General features: G+C 38.6%; 1 protein-coding gene across 1 annotated transcript in view; it reads right to left on the bottom strand.

The window, feature by feature from the left end:
• TLK1 (tousled like kinase 1) overlaps positions 1–14865 on the bottom strand; it is a 91586-nt gene extending 76721 nt beyond the window's left edge. The window contains exon 1 of the mRNA XM_021400019.1: positions 14742–14865. The gene's annotated coding sequence lies outside the window, so the exon portion shown is untranslated. The remainder of the gene's footprint in view (positions 1–14741) is intronic.

Here is a 15576-nt window from a genome sequence, read left to right as displayed (position 1 = left end):
CTCCTTGTCCTGTTGCTACACACCACCGAGAAGAGCTAGGCCTCATGCATTTGCCTCCCACCTCCCTTCAGATATTTATAAACATTTATCAGATCCCCTCTCAGTCTTCTTTTCCCCAGGCTGAACAGACCCAGGTTACTCAGCTTTTCCTCACATGGGAGAAGCTCTGGGCCCTTAATCATCTTTGTGGTCCTCTGCTAGACTCCTTCTAGGAGATCCCTCTCTTTTTTGAACTATGGAGCCCAGAACTGGACACAGTAGTCTAAATGTGGCCTCACCAGGGCAGAGGGGGAGGATCACCTCCCTTGACCTGCTGGTCATGCTCTTTTTAATGCATACCAGGATACCGTCGGCCTTCTTGGCCACAAGGGCACACTGTTGGTTCATGGCCAACCTGTTGTTCACCAGGACATCCAGGTCCTTCTCTGCAGAGCTCCTCTCCAGCAGGTCATCCCCTAACCTGTATTGATGCAAGATCCCCATCATAAAAATCTCATCAACCTTTCTAAAGTAGTGTGAATGATCAGAACTAAACAATAATTTATCCAAGATCAATGGAATCCTTTGGCTCTCCCAGTTCTGCAGACAGGCACGTTTAATTCTGTGTGTGTTTCCCAAGACGCTCCTAGCTGAAGAGAACGTGGGAAGGAATCTACTGAAGCAGCAAGACAATAAAGCAAAATGCCCATTGCTTAGTTGGTGTACAACATTCATAAGGCGACTCAGAAGGAGATTAGCTTTAATTTCCAGTCTTAACACAAAACTGCATGCTGAATGCAATGCAGAATGTGATCAGGAGGATATTACAGGAACACTGACACATATCAGTGAGTTCCTTTTCATTTACTGGAATGGATTTTTGATGATCTTGCATGCCAAAATGTGAGCCATTTTTTTCCCTTCACACCTTGCTTAAAGCACACAGAAGTGATGAGAACAATATAGTGTAAGAATTAGCATAACTTTGGGAACTACTGAAAAGAAATTACAATGGTTGTCCCTGTAAAAGTTCTTCTGCACACAGAGAAAAATGCATACAACCAACTATGCTGTTCTTACCTAAAAAGTGAAAGTTTGTGCCTATATGCGCATGGTTTTGTGGGTGCAGCGTATGTAGAATTGCTTCTTTAAAAACCAGCTCAAATTGAAATTGAATTTTAGACCTTGCCATGTTTCCACCCCTCTGGGATAATATTGCATATAGAATGAATGGCATCATAAGGGAATTTGTTTGTATCTCATCTCTTTTTTTTCACCAAATTGTATTCCCAGGCTGTTCCAAGCAGCTGTTCATCTAATTCATCAGCAAGAACCATAGAATATATTCAAAAAGATTATACAGCTTTCCATTTGGCCCCTTCAGAGAAGGAGAGAAAAAGCAGAAAAATAGGAAAGAAGGTAAGAAAGCAGTACATGAGTGTAGGAAAATGCAGAATCTGCACTCTGCTAAACTACAGTTTAGCTGCAACTCAGCTAAACCTTAGTTATAGGCAAAACCCCACAAACTGCCCTTTGATGTGTTAATTGAAATCTAGCTTTCCACACGGTCCCATTTCCTTCTCAACACAAGTGACACTAGCTGCTCTTGAGAAAGAACAAAATTGAATACTTGTAATATTGTTTTCCTTGCTTACTTCAAGAACAAAGGGTTAAGACAGGCACTGAAAAATCCAAGAGATTAGATAAATAAAAATGCTCATGTATGTGATATGATGATAAGAGAGTTCCTGGATATCTTTCCCTCCTCGCTTGCTACAACAGAGACAAAAAGTGGTGTAAAGCCTGATAGGCTTCCTCCCTTTCTCTTCCACTGCAGTTTTCAGTAGGCACAATGTTTATTAGTACCATAACAAATGGATTTTGTAGTTCAAATGAATCCACTCTTCTGGAGTGTAATCAAGGGCTAAATCAAAAAGAGATCATAAGTTAAGGACTCAAACTGGAAACCAATCCAAAGAATAAGAGCAGATACTAAAACATGCTACAGTATGCAGAGATGACACTGACGCTTACCTGCCCCTAACAAAAGAGGCTTTAAGACCAAACCAGATGCATCCGCTTCTTGCTTGTAATCTGCCATACAGCAGTGTTTCTTAGAAGTGCTAAAAATCATAAAAACTCAGATGAGAAAGAATTCTACATATCCTTCAGTCAGTGTAGGATTTTTCATGTTATATTTGCCTCTGCTTTGTTCAGTAGCAAGTGCTGGTGTTTTTCAGTAGGTGGATCTGCAGCCCTGTAGATTTCAGTATGCTGGAGGATTCTTCAGTATGGCCTAGCAATGCTAGCCTTGCTTATTTCTCTAGAATGCAGGAGAGGGGATTTTTGCTGCACTCCCCCATTAGCTTTCTAATTCTTCAGTAAATATTAAAGAGGGTTGGAATTATCATTCTTGCCAGTTTTAATAGAAAGCAGTTACCGTCCACAATAATAAATATTTATATTTGCAGAGTTGATTTCTCTGTTATGTTACATCTTGACCTATTACTGTTATTTTCACAAACAATCCACGTTTGTTGTACATTTGTAAAAGTCAATATCTGTATGCAGATACTGCAGCATATTTTAAGGATGTCTTGTTGCTGTCTGTTTAAATGTGCAGTTTAAATCCTTTGGTATGACCTTACTTTGAGACATTCTGTTTCCCATCTATGTTACATTTCTGTCCCCTTTTTTAGACTGACACCAATTTGTTGGCCCAGTTCTGGTAATATGTGTCTACAACTGAATGCTTTCAGTCTGGTCTGACAGATGTATGCCAGGATGTATCATAGTTCATACATTAGAGAAAAAGATCAAAACTGCATCCTCCACAACACTGATTAAGGGACAGCTTGAATCCATAAGGCTTTTCAGGGCACACTGCTGAAGATAATGCCTATAAGAAAGGAAAACTGAATCTATTGCATGTAGTATAAAAAGGCAAGTATTGAGATACTCACCCTGAAACACACTGGGATGAAAAGAGTCAATGAAGTCATCTCAAATTACCAAGCTGAGTATCTCAGGATGGTGTCTTCTATTATATCAATGTAGAACTTTGACCAATCTTGAGTAAAATCTCCAGTTTCCTTTCAGAATCTTAAAGCATTGTGTAACCTCACACTACTGTTTCACTTCTTTCTGTTTTGATATACATTTTTCTTTCTCGCTTCATTTTTTTGGAAGTAATTTGATAAACTCCTTTTCTTCCCTTCTTAAGTTCTCTCAGTCATGTGCACATTCTCCTTCCTTGCAATCAAGAAAGCTTGAGTTTCTTAGGGAGGATTATTACAAAGAAATTCCAGGGCCAGCATTAGCATGAGTGTTGTTTTCTCATTTACAGGAACAGAAGAATTCCCCTAGACAACAGCCACTGCTGAGTTTAAAACTATAAGGTACCACTTGATCTGAATCAGCTGATTTTAAGTGGGCAGTCAAATGCCGGCAAACAAAAACTGACTGATCTGTCAGAGCTCCCTTAACTTGAAAGATATTATGCAGTGCACTGAAACACCCATTATGGCTGCTATTGCTGCATATACTTATAAGTTCAGCAGAAGGTGATCTCCACTGCTCTAGCAGGAGGCAGCCAGGCACTATTCAGAAAAAGAACAAGTGCTTCCATGTCATCAATTGACCTCAGAGAAGCAATCAGAAATACAAAGCAGAGATCCAATTTCATAGGGAGATGCTGAATTAAATTTTGGACTACTCTAACAAGTTTCTGGAGAACTGCAGGAAATTATTATGCAATGTAATTTTATCTACAAGATTCATTCTCACACAAACACATCAAGGAGTGATTCTCCTAGCTAACATCTAAACAGTCCTGTCAGAAAAAGTATGTTAATCTGACCTGGAAGATATTGAGCAATGTTCTTCAATCCATGATTTGTGGGCAACACACGGGCCCGAGACCCTCTATAATGTTACTAATGTCCACAGCACACTACCTACTGAGCAGAGGGCCAGGGAAGTCTGCGATCCCAATCAACAGTTTTTTTGTTCCTCCATGAGGTTCAAGACACCTCACAGAAATGCATGCATGATGATATCTGCTTTACAAAAGGCAAGACCTGAGGACAGGAAGCTAACAAGGAGCTAGGCAGAACCAGACTAAAAGAGATGAAAAATTAAACAGTGCCTCAGAGGGCTTTAAAAATGTACTTAGTTATAAATTATGTGATTTATTAACAAAAATAAAAGAAGCTACGCCACATCAGACATCCTTTGATGAGTTTCAAGAAAAGAAAAAAGTAAACAAAACAAAACAAAAGCTAACCACAGTTCCACAAAGAACCCCAATTCATCCTGAGTCTACCTCATCCAGGTATGAAGAAAATAGTATTATACAAACCCAGGAAGCTGGTGATTAACATTAGTACACTGCTCAACAGGATGGTCACAGCAGCTATTATTGGCTATGGATGTCATTCAATGTTACCCTCTTTCTGTGCCATTACACTGATAATGTGCTGGCAGAAGCCGTATTTTATACATTAGTTCCCCTAGGAAAGCACAACTGCACCATAGGGGTAAAACTCTGATCTTACTGAAGTCAGCAGCAAAACACTCATTGTTATAAATAGGGCTAGAATTCTACATTTGGAGTTATTGTATGGAGAGATGTACTAATCCTCTACTTCTCATCTGTCTCCCTAGGTAAAACTTATTCTCACTTTTGCAAAATCATATATAAGACTCTATGTAGATACACAAAAGAGCCTATCTATCAGACCTGACCACTAGAAGACAATGCACCTCATTTATGCCTTCCAAAGATATATTCACCATTCACATTCAGATGTCACAGAAACAACAGAGAAAGAAATGCCTGTCTCAGGTGACAGGATTCAGTCAAGGTCTAAGAATCCTAGGGAAGCAAAGAGAACATAGCTTGCTATCAGATAAATCAAGTGTATGGTGTTATTTGATATTCATATACTTAATAAAGCTCACAGACTCCAAGAACAGCCAAAAGATCTGTTTCATTGAGACCAGAACTTAACCTTTAAGCACTAAAACCAATCACAAGACTCATAGAGACAACTCTGTACACAATTTGCATTTTTTCTCGTGAATTCATACCTGATTTTCCTATTAGACAATTTCACATCAGGTAGTAAGATTAAGTGCCTAATAACAGACGGGGCTCTTTTGGCTGCTTGCATGCTAAAACCTACTATCATTGTGCCTGGATATTTATTTGAAATGGAGACTACCTGCTTCCCGTAACAATGGTCCTTCATTAGATGACATCTTCCATCATGATTTGTATGATAGCTACCCAAGCTCCCAATGGGAGATGTACTTTGGATAATAAATGTATTCTTTGTTGGAGAACTTCTTTGTTCCATACAGGTTTGTGCCAGTTCTATCTCCTTTTCACTTATTCTAGTCACTATTTTGATCTTCTTTTTGATGATAGTGCCATATTACACTCGGAAATTCATATGCCAAGCTACTAGAAGGTAAAAAGAAATCCCAAAGAAGTTATAAAATATCCTGTAAGCCTTGTTCCAAATAAAGTTTCTAGGTCATCGGGGGAAATGTCAGTTGCACATATTCATTAGGGAGAAGCAAAATAGCAGCAAGACATTTCTGCACATTAGTTTCTAATTTTATTCTTTATGTGTTTCTGTATTGTTTCCTGACCATGTCCCAGGCATGCATAAAGCACCACAATTGCTATTTTTGCACTTTTAAGATTTTGTCTGCATGGAGCAGGGAAGGAACAAGTTAGCTTGCTTTCTTTTGGAATTTTTATTTTGCTTTACACAAGTGTGTACACAAATATGGGTCCTTATGGTGGAGCACGCAACAGTAATGTTCCTTTTCTGTAGCTTGAAACAGAAGAAGAATGGGAACAATGGGAAGACCCACTGTTCTAGACGATCCATGTTTAATTTCTGAGTTTTATGAGATCGCTTATATACCCCAAGTCTCATTTTTGGAGTGCCTACAGAAAATAGAGCAGGATACTGAGGATGATTCATTATTCTTTGAAAAGGCACAACAAGAACAGAAGACAGAGAAGCAGAATCATTTGTCTCTGAGAGTACACAGCACTGTTTGATACTACTTGTGAGTCTTAAATGCCAAAGTTACTGCTGTGCATGTTGTCGTATTACCCTCTCCCCACCCCAACCATGAGCTGACAATGACTGAGATAAGATTATCATTCACTGGGATGGGACAATTTCTCATTCTCACATCCAAAACAGTTAAGCAGCTGCACAGAACACACGATTGCAGCCATACCTTTTCTGCCGATACAGCATTTACAAACTGTCCAGATTCTTTGGCAGGGAGATCTGCAGGGCAGGGTAGGAAACAATCCAGCTGGGCACCGGGACACCAATAACCGAAGCTAGCATATGCTCAGAGTAACTCAGGAGATACCAGGCCCTGGCTCAAGGGAGCAACTGCACAGATATTGCAGAGTTCCCATAAGGAGAGTGTGGGTGCTGAGTTCACAGACATCAGCATTTTACCGCTTTGCAAAGTCAGAGCTCAACTGCCACCCTGCCTTAATACAAACAAGTCGTTATGTGTAAACTCAGAAATGCTACTTAGAATCTCACAAGTCTAACACTGGGAATATTAAGTAGAATATTAAAGCTATAATGCCTATTAGTGATTATGGGTGTTTTTCCACCAAGCACTTTCTACACGTAATTCACAAAATAGATTTATGTCTGATTTCAATGGGATTTTGCTTTTGTACAAAAATCTCAATACAAACCTCAAACATTACATATCTCAAACATCTTGTTAAATACTCTTGTCCATAAAATCTTCATATAAAATACTGAGAGATCTCTACAACATCACTGAAATGGAAAGGGGCTGAAGTAGGTGCATTACAGGAGTCCCTCCCACCCAGCTAGGTATCTCCTATATTTCTGGTACAGCTTTCTGTCTGACCTGCAGGACAAAACTTCTCGTGACCACTATCTGCCAGAAGAATTTATTGTAAACGTAACCCATACATGAGAGGGAAGAAAACGAGCTCAGACCACAGTCACACCAGCCCCATAGCTCCTTAACACACTCATTTTCAAAATATTTTTGTTCAGCAACATGAGTTTTGTTTCAAGATTCTTTATGGCAGGTCACTATAATCTGCACGAAGAGATTTGCTAACAGCTCAAAGCACTTGCCTCCTTTTTAATTTCTCTTGGGAATGAGAAACATATTCAGTTTTTCCTCCTTTGGCACTACAGTCTGCCCTCACAGAAGATTACTGAAACATGAATTTGTGAGGGTTGTTTCAAGCAGAAGTATGTTCCTATGTATAGGAATGATGTTAATTCCTGTCACTCTGAACATCCAAGTGAGATTGTTGTTAAAGCTGCTTCTAAAGGACCAAGGGAATTTGTGCCATTCAGTTCAATGAATTTCATTACCTCTTTTAGACTAAACATAAATGTAATATACCAAGCCAGACTCCGAAGGTTAGTCTCTCATTTAGGAAAAGTACTGGAGATGCAAAAGCTGTGCAGCATTTACAGGAGTCTAACACAGATTCAATACACCAATTGAACACGAAAGGAACATCCTTTCTAAATGCAAATTATTCAGGTGCCATGTGAGTTCCATAAAGGTTACTCTTCAGCTCTCTCTCTCTGTCTAATAAATGAGAACACAGAACAGCATACTTTCCTTCTGCAAAATTCTTTGTACGAAGCCATTGTGGTGCTCCCATTACAGTCCTTGTCGGCAAGGAGCAGGCACAGGCTCTGGACCACTTCTGTCCTGTGACTGCTGAACACCGACATTAATTTTTTACTACAGCACTTCTGAGAAGAACTGAAAAACTAATTTTAAAAAGCGAGTCTGGCAACGCAGCAATGCACAGACATACTCAAGCTGCATGATTTTCCCTTTCCTTGTCATTTTATCAAAAGATTCCACATTCTCCTATCTCAAAGCTTAAAACCACAAATATCAATAAGGTTCAGAAATTGCAGACCAACAATACTCCATATTAAACTAGTCAAAGTGTGAAGAGATCTACCTGGACTGGGATGCACAATAGCTGCAGATCTGACTGTGAAATTTCTTTATGATGAATCCTTGTCTTGGGTGAAGCGCAGATCAGGATTTGCTGTATCAGTTTTAAGCTAGGAATCATGGGAAAGAAAGCTGCGATGTTACATTAGAAGTGTCATATTACAGATGCTCTCTACAAGAGGGACTGTATTTGTGCGTAATTTAAACACTGCATAATAGTGGCCACTGACTAGGGAGCTGTTGTGGGCCCTTTATAGCATTGGGAACGTTCAATAAAGAACTCTGCAAATATATCTCACGCAATGAATTTGCATGTGCTATGCAAATTTAGTTTAACCTCATGTAGCAGCATCTTCAGAATTAGCAGGGATGACCAAAACCTCAGGGCCTGCAGAGTAAGAAGACTGAAACAAGGGTTCAGCAGGTGTCACAGAGCATCAGCCAAGCAGCGTACGGCTGGCGGCAGAGCTATAACGGTACGTTCTAAGACAAGTGCCAGTGCAGTCGCCCACCTTGGTTTAATCAGAAACAGATTCTTGTTTACACCCTGCTGTGATATTATGAAGAAATCCCCTCCTACTGTAAAATCGTCTTTCTTAGTCTTACACCAGATAGAATGAAACTGATCAAATTGGTGCTGAGTTGGAAGCAAATAAATGATATTCATTTCAAATTGTAACACAAGTTTCTAACTCATTGTGGTTTTGTAACCTACACATGGCTGACTAACTCTTAGAACCTCAAGCTTTGCATGTTTTAAGTTCTCATGGAAAATGAGGGCACAGCCTCATTTTGAAGCTCACATCTTATTGCAGAGGTAAAGATTTTTCTTTTTGACTAACCAATCGGCTGCACGTGAACTGCCATGCACAAAAGCACTGCATGCTGGATGCAACGGCTAATCCTTCAAAGCCTGATGCAGCTACAGACGTTTTGCACGCCATTAGCTCTGTCTGCACTGTGGGGTAGTGAGGATTAAAGTTTGATACAAAGTTTATAGAAGTAAATATTTTCCTTCAAAACAGTCTATATTTGGTTTCCTAGATATTCTTCCCTTAATTCAAAATCACTGACGGTTTTGCTTACCTGGACTGTAATCAATGTAAATAATGAAGCATCTACTAAAAGTAAAGCAATCAGAAATTGGTGTATCCCTGGGCCACCCCTGGCCTGCCACAACAACACCCCTCAGACCTCATGGTTTGCTCAGGGCTCCCTTTCCTGGAAGACTTTGGCACATGGGTGGGGAGACGGCACCTCCACAGCACGTGCTGTGCCCCAGCCCCGTGTGCTGGGAGGGAGGAAGGAGCCATGTGGCCTGCCCAGCCAGAGCGGCTGCCCGCTGCACTGTGCGCATTCAGCCCGCCAGACATTGCTGTTGTCAGGCAGGGCTTCTCTGTTCCCGACTCTCCCCACCCTGGATGTGCAAGTGGGAACGCACACAGAAAGCATTTCTTCAGCTAGGACCCAGACAGAAGTTATGGAACATTGTCATAAGAAAGCACTGACTCACCCATGTAAAACCTTGCTTCTTCAGGAAGGAGCTCATTCTACTGTCCTACATGATACTGGATTATTCAAATTTATCTACGGTGAAAGTGAAAATGCTGTTCTGTAATTCTGATCCTCTGTCACAGCACTTTAAGTGTCAGTTAAGGTCCTACGGTCCTATTTTAGCAAAATTTCCAACCATGTGCAGCAGTTCATCAGAGGTTAAAAAACCACCAGCCCAATTGCACAGTTGAAATTCACCCTTTCTAAGGCTTCACTGGAGATACGCTTGTTACATTCAGTTTTTCTTCTGTCGCCTCCCACAAGGTCTACTTGTTCCACCTTCTCTGTATAGAGAGTGCACGAGCTATTACGAGGGTTTTCATGCTTGTTGGGAGACTTTGGAAAACTTGCCATTCTTCCGCATTTCACCCTTTCTTCATCTTTTATTTTAATTAAATAATGTTTGTCACAGCAGTGACAATTTTCAAGAGTAGGTATAATAAAGGCGCAGCTGAGGCTCTGACATGAACACTGTTAAGAATGAAATCATTCAGGCCGCCAAAGCTGCATACAAGATTCCACCATTCCCAAAATTTAAATCTTCACCCCTACACTGAGAAACCTAAATCCAAATGGTGAACTTTCCTGATGAGCCAGCACCCATGCTGACTGCAGAAGAACCCAGATCGCCAGCAGACCCCTTTATAAAAGTGCTTCGAAAGTCCAGACATGAGAGTTACAGCTTATACTTTTCCAAATGAAAAACTGGAAGTCCATTAATAATAAACCTTCTTTTACTTCAGGCTACCATTGGTTTTAGGAAGAATTTGTGAGTGCGCAAGCCTTCTCTTTTCCTTGTTAAATGCCGCTTTGAAGTACTACTTTTTTTTTTTCTTTTTTTTTTTTCTCATGTCTGGACTGCTCTTTAATTGGATACCTGCCAGTTTCCAGGTCTCTACCACCTGGACTGCTGATGTTCCCTATGCTCTCATTTCATAATACGTATACATACATATAAATGCATATATACGTGTAAATAATCTAAGCCCTTTAGGCTTCTCTTTGGCAATAACTGTTGGTTTTATTTCTGTTTCTTTAGTTTGGGGGCACTGAAATACTTAGCATCACTCTCCTAAAGATAAAAAAAAAGGTCACTCAAGGCTCCCCTGAGGAAAGTTCAGCGCTGATTTTGCCCAGTAAGCTGTGGGTGAAAACCAAGAAGCCTGAAGCTGTCACTGTTCTCGCAGCTATTTGTGGAGATTTATGGTAAACTTTCTATTTACTCACTTTATGAATAGAAATAGTAGTACTCTCCCAAAATTTTATTAATATTGAGCAGCTGGAAACAACAATATGAGAGTGACGTGAAGTATCACAAACATATATAGAGTGTATCTCTACTGAAAAAAAATGGTGGCAACTTATCAAATAAAATTGTCCCTACCTTGACATTACAGATGGCAGGAAAATCCACTGGAAACAACGCTCAGTTAATATTTGCCTCTATTATCATCAAGAATTTGTGGCTTTCAAATGATGTTATTGTTTTTTGTTACCTGTTTTAATCCAGTGGACTGATTTCAGAAAAGGAGAATAAAGAACTCTGAAAAAACAGAATCCCAAATATACTATAAATTTAAATTAATATGCTTTACAGGTATTTCCATAGAAAAACATACTCTTATGCAAAGTTTTCTGGTAATGGAATAACAGATTTCTAGGAAATCTAAAAAGATGGGGAAACATAACGGCACATTTTCACTTTCTGAAAATGCATTTAAAAAGCCATTTTTTTCCTTTCATTTTTATAAAATCGTATCTTCACAAATTTTGTTGTTTCAGTCTTGAAAGGACTGTTATGTTTAAGAATAAGCATGTTTCCTCACAGGTACTTTCTCAAGTATCTGAGAGACAGCAGAAATGAACGTGCCCTAAACAATTTTATTGTAAGTAACTTATCTTAATCAATATGCTTATTCAGTTTGTTGCCAGGTTTCATAGTACTTACTACCCATTAGAAAATGTTGTAGAATTTAAAAAAAAATTGAATATCCTACACTAAAATATAAACACAAACATCAGCATCTCAAACCCAAAACAAATTTCAACCCTTAGAGCAAAATAACAAGAGCACTGAACAAAAGCTATTGTCTCTGTGCAACTGATCTTGAATTTTTAATGATTAATATAGATGTTCTTACTGATGGAAAATTTTTTTATTCCAATATTTCCATTTTTATTTTGATAAGGAGTACTAGGCACCAGTTAATCTGGATTCTAATTGCAAGCAACTAATCTCCATTTTGAAGCAACTCCACAGACGGAGTCTTCTGGTCTTACGCTGACATAAATGATGTTAGGAATCTGGGTCAAAGTTTCAGATTTAACCTTGAGGCCTTTTACTAAATATTAATTGCTTGAAAATAAAGTAAATATTTACTGCCTTTGATACTCTGCCTCAAGCTAGTTGATGCAAGAAAAGAGTGTGGTTTAGTAGTTGATTAAACATCTTAAATTACATAATAATACTTAAATGCTTTTCAGACTGTGTGTCATGCTGCTACTTTTTTCATCTGCTTTCATTTGTTATTAAAATAACTACCTGAAAAATAAAAAGAAACTAAAAGTAAGGTTCTAGTTGAATGTATTGATTCCTTGTGATCTTCAGTAAAATAAAATGTAGACTTATTGTCAGTGTGATTTTATTGTTCTCTCCTTGTAAAAGCAAGGTCACAGTTTTTCCAATTTGAAAAACAGACCTTACTTTACAGTCTGGTAACTACTGCCAACTATTTATTCAACTCACTAATATTTGCTCTTGAATAACAAGATCAAACATTGATCTAGAATAAGATTATCAGTGTATTTGTCATATTTTGGGTTTTTTTCTTAATCACAAAGCAAATCATGCTCAGTGACAATCATAGCTTTGTCACACCATCTTTTATTAACACAAACATCTTTGGTTGTTAGATCACAAAAAATTTAAAAGGATTAAATGATTGATCTTAAACAGCATTGTTTATCATCCTAGGGTTTAGCTCAGCCTCTGTGTAAACAAGCTTAGCATTGTCATTGAGAATTACACCCATTTATGCCAGGGATTAACATGCCAGGATCTTTCTCTGTGAAATCCATTCTAAAGATGCAGCTTCTTGCGACTGTTATTTTCTCTTCATTTTAAGTAAATGCCCGTGTAACTAAAGGCTGCTCTGCTAGTTTGTGAGGATGGAGATTAAACCTGAAGTGAGTGTAGAAAACTTAACTCTGCTCCACTTCAGAGTAAAAACTGTGTCTCAGAGAGACTGTCAGCCACATGTGAGTGCTGGAGTGCAAACCTCCTCCTTGAAATGCCTCACACTGTCTTTTCACTTCTCCACCCACCATTCTCTCATCCTCTCACTGCTGAATGTAATCAATGTCATTGTAAACTAAGCTACCCGATTCTTCGGAATGACATCTGACTACTGTGCTTAATAGGATATGCAGCAAACAGAGCCATTTCAAATGGCAAAGCTTTTCTTAATGTAGAATGAAAGACTGGTGGTAGGTTCCTCCATTTGAGGAGCAGTTGCTACTTGGGAGGAAATGGAGGACAAAGTGTGCCTGATGCTAAAGAAAAAGAAAGAATGTTGGCTCTACACTGAAGCCCTCCAATACAGCCAGTCTGATCTATCCAAGCATAATTATTCAATCATATGTTCTTTTAGCAAACCAGTTACTTTTACTTGGCTTTTGCCTAGCCTAAATATCAATTTAAAGAGAAAGTGTCATAAGTGAGAGTAAAGTGTGTAAAGAGTGATATCTCTCAGGCACTGCACTGAATGTGTCATCCTATATAATACAGTAGCTGCTGTGTGATTGTTACAGAACTACATGTTGTTATGCCAATTAGTATGTTCCTTTTTTTCTTTCCTACTTATTTATCTCCCTCTATCTTCTCTTAATTCAATAAAGTGTGCCTACTAGACCAATTTAGTATTCAGGTTTATTCTTCAGCTCTGTTGCTGAGCAATATTAGGATCTCACAAAAGGTAAATAGAAAGACTTTAGCCTGTTTGGTAGTTCATTTTGTTTTCTTGTTTAATCAGAGAAAGGCATTTTTGAAGTCTTAAACAGCAAATGCCTATTTTCCCTTTCACTCACACAATATAAAACTAAAAACGGAAGATCTCACGTAAGTGGCTTTTAATAACCCATTGATCACTCAGCCTTGTGAACATTATGATTCCTTACCTAGTAGTAGTATATGTAGCAGGGCATACTACATGTATTATTTTATCAATGTAGATTTGATGCCTGCTAATTTGTCTAATTTGCTATGATTTTTGTGTGGTGTAAAGAGATGAACTGTACCTTCCAAATACTAAAATATCACATTCCATGCCATCCTCACGTGGCCTGTCATTCATTTCCCTAACCTGCACTCATATGGAATTTTTTTCACATTTCTAGGAATTTTCACCATCTATTTACACTACATTTTTCTATCTGAACAGAATGTGCTACAGATAAGATTTTATGTAGTAGTTGTATAGCATTCTATTTTTACATCCTATTTAGATATCTTTACATTTTGCTTGTTTTTATAACTAGCAGCATACACCAAGTCTGTGTTTTTAATGAACTTAAGGTTTGTTTAGCATCAATACACGTGAATGCTCAGATTATTCTTTGAGCATGCATTAAATCATATGTCATCAATGCGTTTTAGCAGTCATTAAACTAATTCACTTGCTTTCTTACTCTTTCACATTCCCTTCAAAATCACAGTAACCTGACCAATTAAGCATCCTCTGAAAATGGGACAGTCTTTTTGCTTACTCCAATTTCATGGCATTTCATTTCTTATCTTTCTGATAAGATACTTCTGGCAAAGAGTAAGCATTCAACGTTTTGTCACATGAATATTCTTGATAGTGTAAATTATACTTCAAAGAATTGCCTATGTTTCCAGCCCTTTGGATAAGCGCTACTCTACAACCGTGAGATTTTAGGCTTTGTCTATTGTTTTAAAATAATAAACAGATTTGTTCTATAAACTGTTGTAATCTCAGATAAAGCCTATTCTACTGCTATTCTTTTAAGCTGTATTTCTAGTTCATACAAATTCAATTAAGTTCTGTTGAACAGATGCAAGTATAACAGAAACTGAGATTGGGAGGCACTTCAAGGTGATAATCTGCAGATATGGTCTTGATTTAAATGGGACAACTTCAGAACATATGGAGTAAATTTAATTGTCCTACCTTGATCGAGCACAGTCAGGGTGTGCAGACTTCTGTTATTCTTTTGTATTCGCTTCCCGGGAGGTTAGGATTGTATCTTCTGTCACTTAGAGTTCTACTTGAAAGAAGGTAAAAACATTGTTCCCTAAGGAAAAAGCAAAAGCAGGTGTATCATAAACCTGCCTCTGCTGTTGCAAACACGTGTGCATAGCACATATAAACTACAACAAATGAAGCACTCCATCTTTGGAATAAACTGAAATGCATTGTGCACATTTGGATGAAAGACAAAGCCTATAATACTCTGTGAAGATGTGGAAATACAGCAGCATTTGGAAGAAACAGATCTTGAAGATAGGTCTTTCCACCTAACATCCTTACCCAAATTTCTGTTTACTCAGGTTTCACTATTTATGTGACAGATCAGTCCCTTTCTTTTTCCCCTCACATCCTTCATTTTTTTTCACTACTTCCTAGGCCCAATGTCCTCACTGCCTCGTTACACATTTCCCTGTGTGTTGCCCATGATGTTCTCTTGCTTATTTCCCCATTCAGTTCTACATCTCATTCTTCTTGTTTTGTTAGTTCACCCAAGCTTACTTCTTATGCCACTTCTCAGAGGAAAGATTCCTTCTCCTGTCTGCCTTTGAGCCCCAACTTCATCTTTCTACCCTCCTGCCTGAGTCTTGTTTTTCCAGGCAGTCAAGCTTTTCTTTTAATTTCTCAGTACCAGCAAAGGATGGACAACAGCCCCTTCTCAGTTCAGGTATCAACTCCAGACATGACCAACATGCCCAAATGAGCAGGTACAGCAAAGAACCTGCTAGAGATCCCCATGGCAACCCAGGTAATTCTT

Source organism: Numida meleagris, chromosome 5 (assembly GCF_002078875.1).
Source record: "Numida meleagris isolate 19003 breed g44 Domestic line chromosome 5, NumMel1.0, whole genome shotgun sequence".
Taxonomy (NCBI): Eukaryota; Metazoa; Chordata; class Aves; order Galliformes; family Numididae; genus Numida; species Numida meleagris.
Note: the sequence above shows the minus strand (reverse complement) of the source record. Positions and strands in the feature narration are given on the sequence as shown.